Raw genomic sequence first — 20,681 nt, 5'->3', positions numbered from 1 at the left:
TGCACTGCTTTCAATGCATATTCATTGGGGAAATCCTGAAAACCCGACTGGATTCGGCCCTCAAGGAGGGACTTTGGGGACCCCTGCTGTACAGGCTTCCATTTTAATATAGTACCCCTCTCAGGTATATAAGGTATTCACTATAGAGGCTCCAAGCAAGATCTGGATGGGGATTGTCTAATATGGATGGGATTCTCTAAAGACAAACCCCACCCCAAGGCTGATCTTTTGATTTATAGGCTCTTTAGCCAATTAGGAAGGTTTTAAAAAGGTTTATCATTAGTAAGTTTTAATTTGAGATATAATATGATTATTGTTGTAATGTTTGTGTGGTTATTTATAATTATGTGTGTTTTTTGTAACCCGCATAGATTTTTGGATATGTGGGATATAAATAGGCTGCTGCTACTTGACTGCTGTGTAGATCATCTCTTTTGCCTTTTTTGCGGTTATGCCAAAAAGAAGGGGGAGAAGCATTGGTGGTGCTTCCTGGTGCTCAGAAACCCGACTGGTTACTATTGATGACCTTTTCAGACGCCTTCAAAGAGGGCAAGTATCGTCGGGGAGTCGCCCGCTGGGAACGCCGGCAGAGAGTAGTGCCGCGGTGAATGACCTAGGGCTGGATGTTACCCAGAGCCCCGACATAAGGACGCCGCCTCTTCAGCCGTTACCGCTGGGAGCCAGCTCACTGCGAGATGAGAGTACACCTGAAGAGGAAGTATTCTCATCTTGAGAGGCCAGTTTATCGGAAGGCTCGCCCAGTTGAAACTTCTCGGAGTGATTTAATCCTCCCGAATGAACCAGCCGTCGGGACAACTCAAGCTAAGGAGGAACAAGGCTCTAGGGAGGTAAACCAATTGAAAGAACAATGTTTAACTGCACAAGCAATTCCATTTTCTGCTGTTAACAAGACGTTATGCTTGGAATATATTTTGAAATCTTATAAATAAATAATAGAAAAATAAAGAAAAATAAATAAACAGGAAGAGGGCATTGCATTGGTAGGATTTTTTCTGCTTTCTCTTTTCCTTCATCGTGTGCAACTTTTTCTGCAACCATAGTATGGCTGGGAAACATCATGTCACCAAAGCTGTTGCCCCAATTCCAACTTCTGTCTCAGTGCAGACAGAAAATGTTCCATGCCAGATGTCTTTGAATCCCTCATGAAGGAAGTGAAGGAACTGAGAGAGGATGTGGCAAGACTGAGAAGCATCCGAGAGTGAGAGGTACATTGATGAAATGCTTCAAGAGGCGTGAAAGATTTCTAGCAGTGGGGAAGAAGAGGTCGTGCTGAGGGAGTTTAATTTAGGTGCGATTCCACCTAAACTAAACTAAACCTTAAGTTTATATACCGCATCATCTCCACGGATGTTGTGGAGCTTGGCACGGTTTACAAGAACTTAAAATATAGGAAGAGAAGAACCCTCTGGAAATGGAGGAGTTAAGAGCATCCCGGGGAAGGTCAAGAACTCAAAATTCCCAAAGTTGATGGATCAGTGGCCACTAGGAGGTGAAAGGTAGTGGAGGTTGGTGATTCTCTTCTGAGGGGTACAGAGGTGTCTATCTGCAGACAGGACATGATGTCCCAGGAGGTGTGCTGAGAGAATTCAGCTTATAGGTAATTTAGATGTGTAGGTTTCTAAAATGGCACTTAAACATCTATTCTGTAATACCAATGTACATGTCAATACCTAGACATGTACATTGCCTCCACTGATGTTTTAAACCTTGATTTATGTAAAATGGTTGCTTCTGCTATACATAGCTGGTACATAGATGTGCATTTGGCAGATCATTTAAAAAAAAAAGAAAACTACTACCAGAATGGCACATATCCCGACCTGGATGTCTCAAATCCTGATTTCTACATAGGTCCTATCTAAAATGAGGCTTCATATGGCTGTATTCCAAAACGGTATTTTCTTGTGTCAAGAATGAGTGTAAATGTGGTTTTGCTCTGTTCATTAGATCAGTGATCTTCTGTGGAGAGCAAATGAATGGATGTAGGAATAAGGTAAAGCAATTGTCCCCAACCTGATTCATGTAAAGGGCTACAATATGAATATGAGAAGGCTCTGAAGACCATCAACAGATTTCAAATTTACACATTTATTCATTTAACAATTGTTTTATACCGCATAAAACTATGCGGTGTATACATTACACAATACCCTTGCTGAAAGAGACTGATGTTAAGCCCAAAAAAATTCATACACTTAATTTAAATTGAATATATTTGAAAGCTAGGATCTCAAGCGCTCGCAGTCTCAAGCTAACAGAACTAGTCTTGGTTTGTGACTATTTCGCAAGCTATCATCGGTCCTTATATCTTTTTCATTCAATTTAAAGTGTATGATTTATTTAATATCATTATTTAAATTGATTTTTATTTTTGTAGAATCTAGAGGCTAGTTCCTAATGAGTCTCCAAATACTATGTATACCTGGGGAGGGGAGGCTTACAAATTTATGCATTCTTCCACAGCAAAAGCGCTTTAACCCTATTTTTTTATGGAGGCATTTCTAAGGCTTGAGGAGGCATCAATGCACACAATTATGCATTTTCAAAAGCATGCAAATTAGTTGTGCTGGAAAAAGTACCTGCAGAAAAAGCTGGTTCAAATCTCAGAGTATTTTTTTTGCTTAGAAATTTTCAAATGAAAACTATGTGCATGCTTTCCATTTGAGAGCGAGTGTATAATCTGCAGAGAGTACTAGCAGCAGAATTTGTCTCTGCCCAAACAGTTTTGAAAATTGTCCAGCGCCTTGCAAGCAGTCTAAAGTTGTGAATTCCCCAGCATTACATAAAGGACTGGACCACAAAATTCCCTAGCGTTATATAAAGGATTGAACTAGAAATACCCCCCCCCCCCAGCTTTTTAAAGTAATTTGCTGCAAGGATATGTTTTCACAGCATGTTCTGTTTGTTGTTCTATTTATCTTGTGTTCTGTGATTTTGTCAGTTGTTCCCTTCTTGTTTTTAAAGGGCTTGGAAAGAAGCCAGGAGACTTCCAGCTGCTCCAAGAACAACAGAATGAGTGGTTTGTAAGCTTAGGGCCTGATTTTCTAAGCTTTTATTCCATTAATACAGAAAGAGAAAAAAGCCTTTGTAAATCACACCCTTGGTTTGATCACCACAATATAAGATTAGCAGACCTGGTTTAATATAGAGATACATGCAGCACAAGAACAAAATAATGCTTACAACTTTCACACAGATATTGACTGACAAGTACAGATATACGCTTTGGGAGATGGTTGTCATATTGACTTTTTAGTCAGGCAAGTCCGAGAGTTTGTCTCGACGGACAGCTCTAACGCGGAGCTGGGAGGCCCGCGGGGCCGTCCGTCAGGTAAGGAATAGGGGGGGGAGGTTCCAGGTAGGAAGAATATTCGAATGTTAAAAGTGGAGATCTTTCCTGCTGGAGGATTGGCCTCTGATAGGTCAAAGTCGCGGCCGCAGGGTTGGGTGGGAGGAATATAAACATGAGGGCTCTCGGAGGACCTTAACGGTTTCCGGTCCTCCGAGGCAGCTTTCCCGCTCTCCCGCCCGTTAGTACTTGGGGGGTAGAGTGTAGGATTCAGTTAGCGGTATCCCGAGCTACTGGCGGCTGGTCTAATCATGGGATGAGCGGTGGGCCGGTTGGGAGCCGTGCCTGGTGGGTCGGATGACCCTGGACAATGGGGCATGTGGGAACATGCCACCCCTCGGACCCTTGCTTAGACGGCAGGGTCGGGGGCCATTTACATCTAAGTCGGTAGCTCGGGATCTGGGTCGCAATGGTGATACCATTGTGCTGGTTTAATGGATAAACTGTTATTTAATGCTGTTTGTAATGTTATTTATAATATGTTAAATGTTATTTAAATATGTTTAATTTTCAATAAACAGGGCTGCGGCCTGTGGAAAAAGAACAAGAATCAAATCATATGATTACATTTGGGGTCCTTTACAGGAAAACTCTTCTATGCCCTGATGGTAATAAAATCACTTCTCTACACTTTTATGAAGTAAGCACATACCTTTTATGTTGCAAAATAATTTTAGCTTGGAGAAGAGATGGCTCCGGGGTGATATGATAGAGGTCTTTAAAATATGAGTGACGTGCAAAGGGTAGATGCTTGCTTGCTTACTCTTTCAAAAATACTAGGATTGGGGGGGGGGGGGCGTGCAATGAAGCTGCTAATAGTAGAGTTAAAACAAACTGGAGAAAATATTTCTTCATACAATGTGTAATTAAACTCTGGAATTTGTTGTCAGAGAATGTGCGGTAAGCAGTTAGCGTAGCAGGATTTAAAAAATGTTTGGATAATTTTCTAAAAGTGAAGTTCATAGGCCATTATTGAGATGGATTAGGGACATCCACTGCTTATTCCTAGGATTAGCAGCATAAAATCTGTTTTACTACGTGGGCCTAGCTAGGTACTTGGGACCTGAGTTGGCCACTGTTGGAAACAAGATACTGGGCTTGATGGACCTTTGGTCTATCTCAGTATGGCAATTCTTATGTTCTTAATGTGTAGTATGGAAAATAGTAAACTGTCTGCCTCTAGAAGACTTCCTTGTTGGACATGTTTATCTTGTTATTATGATCACAAGTTGTCTTTATATATTAAATTGAATTTCATCAACCAAAACAATGTATTGAAATTACAAAAACTAGGGGACACTCAATGAAGTTACAGCAAAATACTTTTTAAAATCAATAGGAGGAAATATTTTTCACTCAAAGAATAGTTAAGCTTTGGAACTAGTTGCCAGAGGATGTGATAACAGCAGTTAAAGTAGATGGATTTACAAAAGATTTGAACAAGTTCCTGGAGGAAATGTCCATAGTCTGCTATTGAGACAGACTTTGGGGAAGCCACAGATTGCCCTGGCTTTAGTAGATGGAATGTTGCTGCTATCTGGGTATTAGCCAGGTACTTGTGACCTGGATTGGCTATTGTGGATACTGGTCTAGAAGGGCCATTGGTCTGACCCTATATGGCTATTCTACTATTACTCTAATACTGACATGGGAGGCTGAGAGGTATGCCTGACAAAGGAGCTTTCAAATTACTTATCTTTGGGGCATAGTCTGAGGAATACAGAAAAGTATATGGAGTTCTTCCTCTGGTCTCTTTTCTTCCTGTGGACTAATATTTGTCCACATCCTTTAACTTTTCCTCCGGAGATACAAAACCTTCACTTTTGAATGAACCATCTTCACACCTGTCTTACTATTGAACCACCCCATCCGTTGATCACTAAATGTTAGATGATCACCCACTATAACACCCACTACTCCCCATTCATAAGTACTAGGTATATCCAGTATGGCCCCATCCTGCATGGGTTCCATTATCAAATTCTAGAACATCTAGACATCTAATATTAAACATTGTATTGCTAAACTACAGTCCTGGACACTGATGGTTCAGATGAAGTTAAATGCTGCTAAGACAAAACTCCTTTGGTTGGGCCCAAAATTAGACTCCCTCCCTTCTGTTGTGAACTTAGACTCAGGAGAGTCTCTGAAAATTGAATTTTCCTTTTCAGTATTAGGCGTTCTCATTGATTCTTCATTCACATTTAAGGAACAAGTTAATTCTCTTGTAAAAAAATGTTTCTTCAGTCTCAGTGTTTTGCAGAAAGTTTGAGACCTTTTTCATCTACAGCATTTTTCCATCTTGGTTCAATCAATCATTCTAGCACGTCCGGACTACTGCAATTCAATGTACATGGGCTTATCCAAGACTAGTCTGCAGAGACTCCAGTTGATACAGAATACTACAGCCAGACTCATTTTTGGCAAGAGTAAGTTTGACCATGTGTCCCAATTGCTCAGAGAACTACACTGGCTCCCAGTTCATTTGAGAATTCAATTTAAATGTATATGTATTTCATTTAAGATTTTATTTGGCCTCTTTACTACTTTTGTCCCTTTGGACTGGAATGTGTGTAGATCTCACCTGGCCAGAAGCTCTCAGAAATTAAAACTCTCCTTTCTCTCTCTTAGGGGTAAGAGTTAATCTATTAAGCAATTTAGTCATTCTTTCTCCTTCAAATTGACAGAGCTCTGGAATAGCTTGCTGCTTTCGTTAAGAAGCTCAAGCCCCTTCTTATCATTCAGAAAGACTTTAAAGACAATTCTGTTCACCAAGCACTTTGGAAATTAACTACATCAACCTTTCCTGCTTTAGTTCTTTTGTATTTTTCCTTTTCTTAATGTTAACCGAGTCGAGCTCCAAACTGGCTGATGACCCAGTTTATAAGTTTTAATTTAGTTTAGAACAGTTGAAAGTTAGGATGTCCTTCTAGATAACTTGCAAAAGGGATACCCCAATCAACATTTGTCATATCAAAATCACTTTACCCATTCATAGCTATATTTTGTTAAAAAGCATGCAGATTGTGAAAAATTACAGGCAGACCTTAGGAAATTGGAAGACTGGGTGTCCAAGTGGCAGATGAAATTTAATGTGGACAAATGCAAAGTGATGCACTAAGAAGAATAACCCGAATCACAGTTAACGGATGCTAGGGTCTACCTTGGGGGTTAGTGCCCAAGAAAAGGATCTGGGTTTCATTATAGACAATTCAATAAACATTTTGCCCAATGTGTGGGGGCAGCCAAAAAAGCAAACAAGATTCTAGGAATTCTTTAAAAAAGACTAAAAATGTTATAATGCCTCTGTATCGCTCCATGGTGCAATCTCACCTGGAGTACTGTGTTCAATTCTGATCTCCTTATCTCAAGAAATATATAGTGGCACCGTATACAACTCAAAGATTCCTCCAATCTATTTCTCAAAATTTGCTTTCCATCCCATCCTTAAGACACATCGATACTATGCACACTAATATTTTCTCGGTTACAGCCCCTTCACTATGGAACTCCGCTCCAAATCATTTAAGAGAAGAGACATCTCTAAATCTTTTCAAGCCCAAATTAAAAGCCTTTTTGTTTAAAGATGCCTTTGGATTATAACCCATCCTTTTAAAGACATTTTAATGACCTTACCTCTTGCTTTCTTCCTGAGATATGATTGAAGTCTACAAAATTCTGAGTGGATTGATTTTTCATGCCATCAAAAATTACAAAGATTAGGAGACACGCGATAAAGTTAGAGGGAAATACTTTTAAAACCAATAGGAAATATTTTTTTCACTCATAGAATAGTTAAGCTCTGGAATGGATTGCCAGAGGTTGTAGTAAGAGAGGATAGTGTAGCTGGTTTTAAGATAGGTTTGGACAATTTGTAGGAGGAAAAGTCTGTTATTGAGAAAGGCATGTGGGAAGCCAGTGCTTGTCCTGGATCGGTAGCATGGCATGTTGCTACTCTTTGGGTTTTGGCCAGGTACTAGTAACCTGGATTGGCCACCGTGAAAACGGACTACTGGGCTTGATGGACCATTGGTCTGAGTACAGTTATTCTTATGTTCTTATGAGACAGATAGACAGTAGCAGATTCTAGTTCGTATGGTAGGGTGAGGAGAATGGGTGGGTACAAGATCCTGGATGGCTGCGGGAGGAAATGGGGAGGGGAATAAGAGAAGATATGCTGCATGGTTGGGGGAGAGACAGAAGTGACCCCATAGGCATACATGTTTTGAGCACAAAGATTTAAAATTTGTCCCGCAACACCCCATCTCACCTTGCATTAGACCTGCCCCAACCCCACCCTACTCTAGCCTTCCCCAACTTCTAAATTACTGCCCGCCTATGCAGCACTCCCTTTCTCTCAATCTCTGTTCACCCCACTAAGCATAATGCTGTCTTATTTTAAATCTAGTTTTGAAATTCAAGTAAGACAATGGTTTATGGTTTATTATTTATAGTCCGCTTTTGACAAAGCGGATTACAATATTACACACATAATAAACATACAGCCAACGTGCTAGTTTTTTCCTTTTAGAAATATGGAAGTAAAAATATCCTCCCCCCCCCTTTTTACAAAACCACAGAAGTGGTTTTTAATGCCGGCTGTTGCGCTGAATGCTCTGCGCTATTCCCGACCCTCATAGAGGTCCTATGAGCGTTGGGAGCAGGGCAGAGCATTCAGTGCGCCAGCCTGCGCTAAAAAAATGCTTTTGTGGTTTTGTAAAAAAAAAAAAAAGGGGGCAGTATATAAGTAGTACAGGGAAATGTTTATGAAATTCTGCTCTCAATAGCTCATTTTGTCATAGGAGTTCTCCACTTGCATAATACATTGCACTTATCACCAAACATTTTCAAGAAACTTCATTAAAGAAGAACACCAGATTCATCTGGTATGATATAACATTAGCTGAGCTGATGTCACCGGCTGGTAATATTTATTGAATGATGGTGTGGGTAAAATGGGAGGGGGGACAGAGGGTGAGGGGAATATATGAGGTGTTGTCAAGGGTCTGTAGAATAAGGATTGACAAGTTTATAAGAGGAGGTAAGAAACGGTTAATAGACAGAGCTTGTAAGAAGGAGAAATGATTAGGGAGGTTTCTAAGGTGATGGGGTGGAGCAGTCACGTGATTGGTTGGATGTTGTGGCAGGCTGGAGTGAATTCTGTGAGGAAAGGAGAACAGTAGAATAGTCTCTTCAGGAAAAGATTATCCCTCCCTCCCTCCCATTTGTGCTGGTGTTATGTTTTGTGTCAGTGTTGTGGGGTGGGGTGGGGGGTGTACATATTATATATTGACTTGGGTGGGTTTGGTGGAGCTTATGGGGTTGGGGGGAGGTGGTCGCAGCTTTGGGTGGGGCGGAAAATGGGGTTTGGCCCAGTTGGATCTGGGAGATGAGCAGTTAATAAATAAATAAATGTAACACTCATAGGCGATACCGCTGCGATGGGAAGCATGGCCTTGCGTCACCGTGGGTCATGTTTGGGGGGAGGGGAAGCATGGCCTTGCGTCACCGTGGGTCATGTTTGGGGGGAGGGGAAGCATGGCCTTGCGTCACCGTGGGTTGTGTTTGGGGGGAGGGGAGGGGAAGCATGGCCTTGCGTCACCGTGGGCCATGTTTGGGGGAATGTTATAAATTTAAAGACTTAACGGGAGCTAGTTTCGACACCTTGGGGGGGTGTGAAATATGCATTGGGGGGTTTGTTGGTTTTTGGACACAGATTGTATTGTAAGTGAAGATAATATTCAGATAGATAATAAAGCTGCGGCCAAATATTTATTCCAATAAAACTGAGTTGTGTGATTATTGATTGATGGTGATTAGCTTTCAGTTGCAGGTGACGCGAATGCTAATGTTATTGCTTAGCTGCAGCTCTGATTTCAAATTTAGTTAAAATAATAACTGGAGGAAATCTGATTTTTTTTTTTTCATTCTCCCCATAGCTCCCTGCTCAATGCAGAAATTAACTTTCAAAGCAGTAAGGAAGAAGTGCTATGTTAAGCAACTGCAGTGTGTCAAAGCTGCAGAAACAACAGCTTCAATTTCCAGTTCTTAGGCTCCAAACCATGAGGTTCTAACAGACTGCTAACTGTTACGGAAACTTTTCAGATCCACAAGCAGACAGTTCATATTATATTGGTGGCCTGCATCAAATTAGGCAGACTTGGCCCGATTCATTGACAGGTTTGTTATCGTGTAATAGATACTTCATTAAAATGCAATAAAAAGGAGTTTCCAGCTGTAGCTATCTAAGGAAGAAAAGAGAATTAATTGAAAAGTAAGATTCTTTACTCTTTTTTTTCTAAATATTCTGGGTACTGTTTGTAAAAAGGTTTTTGTTTTATAGTCTTTAGATTTTACATCTCATTCCTTCCTTCTCCCATCCTTTCCTATCCAATCCTGCTCATGAAGTCATAAACTTTTTTTTTTTTTTTATTAGGGGACAAGAACAAGAAAGTCCTTCTTAGAATTTTCTCACAAGGTTGTGCGTCCTCAGATCTCTCCAGTGGAGCAATAAAAATGAAGGAGAGAAGATGACAGCTCAAAAGCTCTGGAGAATTTATTAGTCTTCTAATATATTTTAATGAATGCAAAAGCCTTAAATGCTCTTTGTACTATTCTGCCTGCTGTTTGCATGCAATGGGGTTTATTTTGCAGGGTGCTGATACCCTGCCTGCCAAAGTCATCAATGAGATTCTAATTGATAGATTTAGGGAAAGGGATTGGGACTTCTATACTGCCATTTTGTAGTTAAACAACCAAACTCAAAGCAGTTTAAATACAACAGGGGTATCATAGTACCTCCTTGAGGGCCGCAATCCCGTCAGGTTTTCAGGATTTCCCCACTGAGCATGCATGAGATCTATTAGCATACAATGAAAGCAGTGCATGCAAATAGATCTCATGCATATTCATTGGGGAAATCCTGAAAACCCGACTGGATTACGGCCCTCGAGGAGGGACTTTGACACCCCTGACATACAGGTACAAGAACAAAGAATGGTGAAACAATCTACGTATTATGAGTGAATCATTTTGAGAATTAGGAACTTATTAATGCTCTTCACTCAGTGAAACCCCTCTCCCATAAAACCATGGGATCAGTATTCAATGAACAGAGTACTCAGAAAAGGTCCTGGTTAGAAACTTAGAAACGTAGAACATGATGGCAGAAAAGGGCCACAGCCCATCTAGTCTGCCCACACTAATGGCCCACCCCCTTTGTTAGCTATAAATCCTAGGGGCCATTTACCAAGCTGCACTATGAAATGGACTTATCGCTAGATTCTGTATATGACGCCCAAAATTGGGCACTGATCCAACATGTGCACCCAATTAGTGGGTGCTAATTGGAACTAATTTGCACCAATTTGGAACTAGGCATTATGGGCCCGATTTTAAAATTGGCACCCTAAGTTAGGTGGTGGTAGGCGCCCTAATGCCGCCTAACTTAAAAGGGTTTAATTGGTTTAATCAGTGCATAAATTGACTGCGCCAATTTAAAACCAATTAAAATGCTATAAAACTGGTGGCGCCTCCAAAAAGGCCACATTATCCCCATTTGTGAAGGTGCCTTATGACGCCTAACGCCACTGTAGGTGTGGTTAACACCGGAAGTGGTGTTAGGAGTCATAAAGCATCTCTGTAGATGCAATTTTCGTGAAAGGTAGGTGCTGGAAATGTAGACCTTTAAAATTCCGGCCTACATTTCTGGTGCCTACCTTTCATGTAGCTGTGATTCTATAAATGGTGCTGTTACGTGATTGGCACATGATTGGCAGCCATTTTTAAGGCAGCCACCAAGAATCGCACCGTTTACAGAATCTGGGCCTATTTTGCTACATGCTCTTCTATAACATTCCAGTCATGGTGCATGGGCTTGTCATGCCACTGGGGCTTGCGCACCTCTGTGAAGCTGAAAGCTATGCAGTCGGTAGTTTCACTACCAACAGGGCCTCCCAAGGCATACAGGTTTCAGCAGAGATGTCAGACTAACGATGTAACACCCATCTGGACAGCAGCAGCAGACGGGCAGTGTTGGAGGCGGAGGATCGCGTTTGATTGTGACAGTGGCGACAACATTGAATTTATACTGGGCAGAAGAAAGGCCCAGCAATCTACTTCTCTATTCTGCCATGAAAACTTGATGGATATCATCAAGTTGCTTAGATTCGAACAATAGTCGATGGCATCTAACATGCTATAACAATGTTTGCCCAAATCCCATAGCGTGTAACCTAAAAAGGGTCATGGCTATGGGAGGAGCATGGGGGGGTTGGGGCATTTTCCTAGCATTTGCGTACAGTGTTATGCAATATCAGGGTGTGTGCCCATGTTGGGTGCCAGGAAGTACACCTGGTTTCAGTAGGCATACTGTAAGTCCTGGTGCTTAAATCCGGGCACCAAAATCGGAACTCGATGCTAATTCAATAAAGGGCATTCATATTTGAGCACTGAGTTTTTGGGGTTTTTTTCATTGCTGAATTTTATTTTTTCATTTATTCAATTTTCTATACCGTTCTCCCAGGGGAGCTCATAATGGTTTACATGCATTTATTCAGGTACACAAGCAGTTTTCCCTCTCTGTCCCAGCGGACTCACAATCTATCTAACGTACCTGGGGCAATGGGGGATTAAGTGACTTGCCCAGGGTTACAAGGAGTAGTGTGGGTTTGAACCCACAACCTCAGGGTGCCGAGGCTGTAGCTTTAACCACTGCGCCACAATCTCCCCCTGAGTGACTTACAGAATTTTCCTTGTAGTGCTTACATGGATCGTTCCGTTGTGCTAATAGCATGACTGTAAAATCAACCTGCACACACTAATAGTTGAATAGTGCATCCATCCACGCACCCCTGACTAGAGGTCTGCACGGGAACGGGAATTGCGGGAATCCCGCGGGTCTCGCGGGTGTCCTGCGGGAATCCCCCTAACCCACGGGACTCCCACGGGGACCCCCTCTGGCCCACGGGACTCCCACAGGGACCCCCTCTGGCCCACGGGACTCCCACGGGGACCCCCTCTGGCCCACGGGACTCCCACGGGGACCCCCTCTGGCCCACGGGACTCCCACGGGGACCCCCTCTGGCCCACGGGACTCCCACGGGGACCCCCTCTGGCCCACGGGACTCCCACAGGGACCCCCTCTGGCCCACGGGACTCCCACGGGGACCCCCTCTGGCCCACGGGACTCCCACGGGGACCCCCTCTGGCCCACAGGACTCCCACAGGGACCCCCTCTGGCCCACGGGACTCCCATGGGGACCCCCTCTGGCCCACGGGACTCCCACGGGGACCCCCTCTGGCCCACGGGACTCCCACAGGGACCCCCCCTCTAGCCAACGGGACTCCCACGGGGATGGAAGGCTTTGGAAGCAGGGTTCGTCCTTATAATATAATGGGCACGTCAGCCTTAGTAAAAGAGGGGTTTTATAAGTTAACTACCTGAACAGAAAACAAAAAAAGGGTTCCACCAAAGAGATTCCACAAGGAAAACAGCAGCACAAACACAAAAGAAACTGGAATTGATGATCCTGTCAGAAGTAATTGCTGGTTTTTATGGGGACGGGCGGGGATGGAGGTAATTCCTTGTGGGGACGGATGAGGACGGAGAGGATCCTGGCGGGGATGGGTGGGATTTCTGTCCCCGTACAACTCTCTACCCCTGACATGTCCCCGATATAAAACAGGAATACAATTTAAAAAAATAATGCTGCATTAAACTATTTTAGTACCACTCCGTGTAGGGTTACCAGATTTTCCCAAAGAACGATCCGGACCCATGGCCATGCCCCAGGCCCGCCCAGTTCTGCCCCGTTCCGCCTGTGTCATGCCCTGTTCTGTCTCATAACCCCACCCCCAGATGGCATCCAGGCATGTGCAGATGCGATGCAATGATGTCACGTCCACACACGTGTGCGCATGTCACTGCATTGCATCCGCGCATGCACAGATGCCCCTTCCTGATGCGATTTTGATAGGAAGCTTTTCAAAACCTGGACAAAGTGCCGGGTTTTTAAAAGTCATCCGGACCCCCGGACATGTCCTTAAAAAGGAAGACATGTCCAGGGAAATCCGGACGTCTGGTAATCCTAACTCCATGTAATCCTAGTTCCTAAACTTTAGAAATAGTAGAGAGTGGTCAACAGCATCAAATTTGGCTGAGATATCAAATTGCAGCAGAACTGTCTGTATACTTTTACTTAGATAAGATTTCGCTTTTAATGTTAATTCCAGCAGCAAGGTCTCTGTACTGTGCATAGCTTGAAAACCATGTTTTCAAATATGAAATCATTCTATGAGGTTTAGATCATCTGTTACCTTTTTTTTCGCTCCATAAGATGCACCTGACCATAAGATGCACCCTAGATTTAGAGTAGGAAAACAAGGAAAAAAACATTCTGAACCAAATTGTGCAACCAGCCTCCCTCACTCCCTGCCTGGCTCTGCACTCTGTCCCCCCTTCCCTGCCAAGCCCTTTACCCTGCCAGGCTCTGCACCCTGTCCCTCCCCTCCCTGCTAGGCTCTTTACCCTATCTCCCCGTCCCGCTGCCCTGAAATATAACTTTGCCCACCCCCACCCCTGGTGGTCTAGTGGTAGGCTGGGACAGGAAGGTTCTGTCCCAGCCAACTAACAGTTTTTTCCTCCTCCCTCAGTACCTTTTTAAAACACTCCCGCCCCGCAGTACCTTTTTTTTTTTTTAAATGCAAGATATCAGAGATGTTTATTTCCAAAAGCTAACATTTAAATTAATAAATGCAAAATAAAATACTTTTTTCTACCTTTATTGTCCCTCTGACATTTCTTCTATTCCCAGGTCCACTATCCTTGTCCCTTCTGTACCCCTATTTGCCCTATCCAGAATCTTCCTTCTCTGTCCCTGTCCCTATCCTACCTTCATGTTCAGCATTTGCCCTCTCTGTGTCCCCATCTGCCCCTTTTTCAGCATTGTCCCTCAGTGTCCTAAATTCCTCCATTTTCCATCATTGCCTCTATGTTCCACTGTTCCTATCTTCTCCCTATCTACCATTGACAGTCTGCATCCCTGACCCTGCAGTCCCTCCTCACCCAGCATCTCTCTTCTATGTTCTTATCTCTTCCCATGCTCAGCTTCTCCCCTGTGTCTTCCCTTCTTTAAAGATCCCCTCCTTCCACCCCATCTTACCTCACCTCAAGGCTACATATCATCCCAGCCTGCCCCCACCCCCATGCTGGCATCTTTCCCCCTCTTTCCCTCCTCCAATGCAGTTCCTTTCTTCCCTCTCTACCTGCTCTTCCCCGTGTTCCTCCTTACTACTCTGGCAGCAGCGATTGCATGCAATCTTCCCCACAGTACCTTTTTAAACACCTCTTAAGCCTGGTGGTCCAGTGGTGTATAGGCAGGCAGGAGCGTGCTTTCTGCCCTGCTGCCTGGGCCCGTGCCTTTTTCTGAGCTTTTACCACAGTGGCTGGTGATAAAAAATCCCTAATATGGCTTGATAAAAGGGGGCCTAAGTTAGTCCATTAAAAAAGGTATTATACCTTTATTCCTTTTGTTTTTATTTATTTATTTTAATTCTATATATTATCTCAAACAATGGACTAACAGAACTTCCACAGACTGTCTACAATTGGAACAAATTACAATAGCCCAATTATAGGCAGGAACATTATTGGAAATTTATACATTATTAGATACTACCTTCATGATTTCCAAGTCCTTTGATAGGGCTTGAAACATGTAGTTTACTTATCCTTACCCACGTGCCCCTTTGCTACCATATGTCTTTGTCTGATCTGTCCTTGATATTTTAACTATGAATGCCTCCCCTTTCTTTTTTTTTTTCTTTTTAAAGTTTAGTATTGTAAACCGTCTAAGTAACCTTTGATAGACGGTATATCAAATATGTAATAAACTTGGAAAATTGCATGATGGGAATTGACCAACATTTGTGAATCATAGAAAATAATCATCATCATCAAAACAGGCTATCTAGATAGGAATTGGGATTTCCAGGCTCTGAATGTGGCAAAAGTAAGCCAGTTTAAACAAAACATCATGTTTAGAATGAATCAACATTTGTTCTACAAAAGCTTTAAACCTGGCCAAGCAAAATATGAATTGTTAAATATAGTTATTAGCAGGGACTCCTTCAGGTTATTACGATTGTATCCCAGAAACTTGCAAGCAAAATATGAAACACTTGAAAGAAATAAGAAAAAACTTGGAATTTTGGAAAACAACATGGGAGAATCACAAAGACCATCATAAAGAAAAGTCCAATAGATCAACAAAATTGTACAGTACATGATTTTGAAGGAAAATGGAAGATGTGATAGCAATGAAATGGCTGAAATCTAAGTTAAGAAAATTAAAAATGCTCCTGGAAATAATTAAGTCCGTGGTTTTTGGCTCAAATATTTGACAAGCATATGAGGGGGTGCTGAAAAGTTAAATCAATAAAAACATAAGAATTGCCATACTGGGACAGACTGAAGGTCCATCAAGTCCAGTACCTAGCTAGATCACAAGTAATAAAAACAAATTTTATGCTGCTTATCCTAAGAATAAGCAGTGGATTTCCCCAAGCTATCTCAATAGTGGCCTATGACTTTCCCTTTTAGGAATGTATCCAAATCTTTTTTAAACCCTGCTAAGCTAACTGATTTCACTACATTATCCAACAACAAATTCCAGAGTTTAATTACATGTTCTGTGAAAAAATACTTTCTCTAGTTTGTTTTAAATCTACTACCGTATTTTCACGCATATAATGCACGCATTATACACGATTTTACAAACCAAGCATAACCATGCGCGTTATATGCATGAGCGCGTTTTACAATTTTTTTTTTTTTACATTGCTGGTTCCCCCCTACCCCCGACGTCCGATTCATCCCCCAGCCCTGAAAGCCTGATGTCACACCCCGAAGGACCGCTGGCCCCCCCCACCCTGAAGGACTGCTCGCACCCCCCCCCCCGACGTCCGATTCATCCCTCAGCCCCCCCCGCACCGTTTGCGGTAGAGAAGCAGCCTACCGTGGATTCACGATGCCAGTGAGCCCTGCTGCTTCCTCTGCCGGCGGTCCCGCCCCTTCTCTGAGCCCTGCGCTGCTTCCTCTGCCGCAGTCCCGCCCCTTCTCTGACATCAGGGGTGGGGCATCAGGCTTTCAGGGTGGGGCGGGCCTTCAAGGGGGGGGACAGGACTTCAAGGGCAGGGCGGCGAGAGGAGAGTCGGGGCGGCAAGCAGCATGCACGGTATATGTGTGGGTGCGCTATACCAAAATTTTCTTACATAAATTCCTTGTTCCTGCACGCTATACCCGTGTGCGCATTATATGTGTGAAAATACGGTACTTAATAGCTTCATCTCATGCCCCCTAGTCTAATATTTTTGGAAAGAGTAAACAAGTGATTCACATCTACCCTTTCCATTCCACTCAGTATTTTACAGATTTCTATCATATTACCCCTGAGCTGCCATCTCTTCTCCAAGCTTAAGAGCCCTAGTTCATAGGGAAGTTGTCCCATCTCATTTATCATTTTTGTACCCTTCTCTGTACCTTTTCTAATTCCACTATATCTTTTTGAGATATGGTGACCAGAATTGCACACTGTATTCGAAGTGTGGCTGTACTACAGAGCGAAAGAATGTCAAATTGGCACTTAATGAAATAAGATAACACTCTTTTCAGTTACAGTGGCAAAATAATGCTCAGAATTTAGTAAGTTGGTTGGTTACGCTGAACTTTTTAGCACCCCCTCGTACACTCCTGGCTAGCAACATTGGAAAAATGGAAGACAATTGGACTGAGAACTTTTTAGAGGCTCCTTGTATACCAAGATGTCTCTCTATTACCTCTGGTCCCACTCAGAAGCATCCTGACAAAACAAAATGAGGATACCAACTTTCAAAGTGAAGTTCAAAAATTACCCATTTATTATATATTGTGACCGAGCGCAGCCAAGCTGGACACAGCAAGTGACCTGGCCTGGTGCACACAAACCTTGGCCGAGCTTGAGCGAGGTTGTTTTGGTAGACTGGTATAATGAAGAGTTTAGGCAATAATGGTGCAGTACCGTATTTTTCGCTTCATAACACGCACTTTTTTTCACCCACCCACCCCGGTGTACCTTTTTAAAATGACCCACTTGTTGGGGGTACGCAGGCTGACTGCTGCTGCTCCCCGCCACCACTGCACCTGCTCCCTGCCGGCTGCCACAACTCAAAGAAGAGAAGGGCCAGCGTGCAGCGATTGTACGTCGCCGACCCACAAGCCAGAGGAAGAGGAATCTGCGGAGGTAGGCAGGTTTCAGCATGCAGGGAGGGAGGAAGGCAGTTTCCGGTGCAGTAGGGAGATCAAAAGACAAAGGCTGGAAGGCAGTGAGGGCAAGGAGGCACGAACTTGGGACACAGGAGGGAGGGAGAACGAAGGACAAGGGCTAGAAGGCAGTGAGTGGGCACGAACTCGGGACATGGGAGGGAGGGAATAGAAAGGGACAATTCTTGGGCCTGAGTGAAGAAAGAAAGGAAAGAGACTAATGAAATCACCAGACAACAAAAGTAGGAAAAATTATTTTATTTTCAATTTAGTGATCAAAATGTGTCAGTTTTGATCATTTATATCTGCTGTGTGTATATGAAAAATGAAATGAACAGCCTGGCAGGGAAGAGGAGACAGGGTTCAGAGCCTGGTATATATTAGTACGCACTTTGGTTCAGAATGGTTTTTTTTTCTGGTTTTCCTACTCTAAATCTAGGGTGCATCTTATGGCGCAAAAAATACAGTATATCTTACAGTTTATTCACTCTTCTTTATGCAGCAAAATCAATGAGCTCAGTTCAATGCCAAAATCAAACATAAGCAAACCCAAAATGGATTCTAGAAATGTCTGGCAACACTCCTTCTTTAAAAACTCAAACTAGGCAAAATGAGCAAAATATCACTGACATTGAAATCACTGCCACTGAGGCAACTCTTTGGGGTGTATGCTTTAGCCCAAAACACCACCAAGGCATGGGATTCACTCCTATTCCCTGCAGAACAGAATGGTAAGCTGATAAAAGGTATGGAAAATTTTCCATACGCTGACAGGTTAAAAATGCTGGGGCTGTTCTCCCTGGAGAAGAGGAGACTTAGAGGGGACATGATAGAAACCTTCAAAATCCTAAAGGGCATAGAGAGAGTAAATAAGGACAGATTCTTCAAACTGAGGGGAGCCACAAGCACTAGGGGTCACTCAGAGAAATTGAAAGGGGACAGGTTTAGAACAAATGCTAGAAAGTTCTTTTTTACGCAGAGGGTGGTGGACACATGGAACGCGCTTCCGGAGGAAGTGATAGGCCAGAACTCTGTACAGGGGTTCAAGAAGGGTTTGGATAGGTTCCTGGAGGATAAAGGGATAGATGGGTACAGATAGAACTTGAGGTAGGTTATAAAAGTGGTCAGAAACCACTTCACAGGTCACAGACCTGATGGGCCGCCGCGGGAGCGGACCGCTGGGCGAGATGGACCTCGGTCTGACCCAGTGGAGGCAACTTCTTATGTTCTTATGTTCTTATGTAGTTCCCCTCGCAAGATCCCAACAAGCCTGTATGCCAAAATGGCTTCCTTCTCAGTTACTTGTGCTACCTGCTGACTTTAGAAGGCATTTTCTTCACAGCCATATCCCTCAAAATAATCAAAAAGAAAAGATACCCAAAAATGTCCATTAGCTTGCAGGCTTTTCCTGACTGTTCTCCCTCTAACAGTCAGGTCATATTATAGCAAACAATTTCAGTTCCAAAACTTCCTTCAGCTCCACATTAACTGAAAGCACACACTTACCTTATAGCAGCCACTTATTCATAGCAGTTCTTAACACATCTCCATGTTTTCAGTGCTTGGACAGTCAGCAATCTCTGTCTCCATTGCTCCTGAGCTTACATCATCCTTCATTTTTATTTCATCTATAGAGGAAGTATCAAAACTTTCAGAAGCTCCCACCTGTTCCTGCTGCCAAAAAGGAGTCTACTGTTTTCCTGTCTTTAGCTGAAGGTGGTGGCTCTGGGTAACTGTGACTGCTGCTTGCGGCTTTGAGACACCCCCTTTTCTCTGCCTGCACTGGTGTGATTACCCTCAGCTGCAAGTGTGTTCTCAGCCCTTGCAATTCCTAGCTTCTGGAGCCTTCTGAACTGGTTTAAACCAGACTCAGTTGGATTAGAAGCAGTTATTGCTCTAATCCAGTTCTGGTTTTCTGCTTTGCCACTCCCTGTGCTAATGGGATTTATAGTTTTCCCTGCTTGGCTATCACTGTGATTGGGAAAACATAAACAAGTCTTAGGTTTTACAGGCACTATGAGTGATTTAATTTAATAAAGGAACCTTTTGACTCTGCCTAGTCCTGGCTGCTGTTCTAGGTGTTATGTTTGTAGGTTTCTGTGATAATTCCTTGTTCTTAATCTTAGTTTCCTGACTTTGCAGAGATTCCTTTATGCTCACAGAGTTTTTCCCTGTGACAATATGGATATTATGTATGGGATTTAAAATTATTTAAGAAAATCAGAAGCTGAAAATGATTCTTTGCCGAATATAAGGGGCCGTTGAAATATGGATATGAGAAAATGAATGCAGAAAGTCTGGGACACAGTATTCTTTTTAAATTGGTTTGGGGTCCGTTGGCATCATATGTTACTTCTCTATAGCAGGTCTCTGATTATAAGTCAGGTTTTGTTTACTTACATACACATCCAAAATAGGGTTACACTTGGGGTAGGAGGAAGGGTAGGAAAATATTATTAATATGAAGAGGGTAAGGTTACTGGGCAAATAAATGTCGCTATGTTTTATTGTATAATCATTGAGTGGGGGGGGGAGAAAATGAGTGGTTATATATATAATTGTAAGCGGATGTGCTTAAATTGATGTTTTATATGTTATATATTCATGTATTGCACTTTTGAAGTATGGAAAATCAAAAAAGAATTATTTAAAAAAAAGAGATCTCAGCCCACAAAGCTGGGGCAGTCTTCATTGAGGGCAATACACTTAGTCCAGCAATTTTCCATTTTTTTTCGTTCTGTATTTTTCTGACAATGTGTAGCCCTCGATGGAGGCTGCTCCAACTTTGTTGCTTGGACTGAGAACTTTTCAGTGGCCCCTTGAATTGGCAAACAATAGTGACATAGAAGAAAAGTGAATACAGCTAATAAATAGAAATGCCATCACCAAAGACAACCAGAAGTATGCAAGTACTTGGGATTAATGGAAGCTTCTGCTCTACTCTACAATCAAATCAAAGGTACCATTAGCTCAAAAAACATAAACCAAATAGGGTAAATTTTAAAATCAAAG

General features: G+C 42.8%; 1 protein-coding gene across 2 annotated transcripts in view; it reads right to left on the bottom strand.

The window, feature by feature from the left end:
* Positions 1–19,448, bottom strand: part of SLC25A13 (solute carrier family 25 member 13) — a 475,810-nt gene extending 456,362 nt beyond the window's left edge. The window contains exon 1 of one of the 2 annotated variants that reach the window (XM_033931081.1): positions 19,335–19,448. The gene's annotated coding sequence lies outside the window, so the exon portion shown is untranslated. The other variant, XM_033931080.1, reaches the window with a different exon arrangement.
* Between the last annotated feature and the right edge of the window lie 1,233 nt (positions 19,449–20,681).

This window comes from Geotrypetes seraphini, chromosome 2 (assembly GCF_902459505.1).
Source record: "Geotrypetes seraphini chromosome 2, aGeoSer1.1, whole genome shotgun sequence".
NCBI lineage: Eukaryota > Metazoa > Chordata > Amphibia > Gymnophiona > Dermophiidae > Geotrypetes > Geotrypetes seraphini.
The sequence above is the reverse complement of the archived record's forward strand: the minus strand, read 5'-3'. Positions and strand labels throughout refer to the sequence as shown.